Consider the following 1,056-nt stretch of genomic DNA (forward strand, 5'->3'; position numbering starts at 1 on the left):
GGTCAATTAGCTATTGTTTGAATATAAATTTTTTATTTATAAAATATTAATTGGGGTCCCCTTTAATTAGGAAATGGGAAAATTAAACTTGGTATAAATGAAATAAACAATTAGCTTAGGCAAGGTGCAACGAGTTTAATATTTTTATAAATAGGAAGTAATCTTCTATAAATAGAATGTTATTAATCCGTAACATGTAGGAAAACAATGCATTAAATATGAGCTTAATTTTAATATGGTAATTAGAAAGTTTAAAATGCAACGTAAATGCAACACTGAGTATTTTAATTTTTAATTAGGTTAAATAACGTCACTCGTAACTACATATTTTAGCAGTGAGAGTTTTTTAATTAATGATTAACATACAATGTAAACACAAAAGTGGGTCATAATATTTTCTAATTAGGTATAATAACGTCACTCGTAAGTACATATTTTAGCAGGGTTTTTTGATAGTTAATTAGAATGTTTTAAATGGAATGCAAAAAACAGCTACATACAGTACTCAGTTTTATTTGAAAAGATAAGTAGGCATAATACATTAAATCAATAATGATGAGTTGTAAATCATACGGTAAGTATGCAAACATGAGGTGGTTCTGCAGGACAGTACATTAATATTGAGTGTCAGGTGTGACGGCAATTTGATGTGCATGAGGCGGCAAGGCTTAGTAGGCGAGACGATTCACATTTGCCTGGCAGCGCACGCCATCTAGTGCGGAAGCTACGTCTTCGGCGGATCAGAATGGCCATCTGGTCCGTCGAGGGTGGATCAGATGGATCCACCCAAGGTCATCTCGGCCAAAATCGTGAGGCCAGTACGTGGGCTAAGAGGCGATGATGCAGTGGGGGTCCCCGGGGCAGGAGGGCGGGGGGCGGCGCGGGGGCGGTCGGGCTGACCGAAAGGCAGGCCTCCACCGCAACCGAAAACTTTTTTTAAAAAAAAATTCACAAAAAAAAGCAACCTTCCCCCCCGCTGAATCGACGAAAACGCGAAATCTCCCCCACCCTCACGATTTTTTCATGGAAAGCGCAAATCTCCCCTCCCTTGTAGAC

Source organism: Trichinella spiralis (genome assembly GCF_000181795.1).
Source record: "Trichinella spiralis strain ISS 195 chromosome Unknown Scfld9, whole genome shotgun sequence".
Lineage (NCBI taxonomy): Eukaryota > Metazoa > Nematoda > Enoplea > Trichinellida > Trichinellidae > Trichinella > Trichinella spiralis.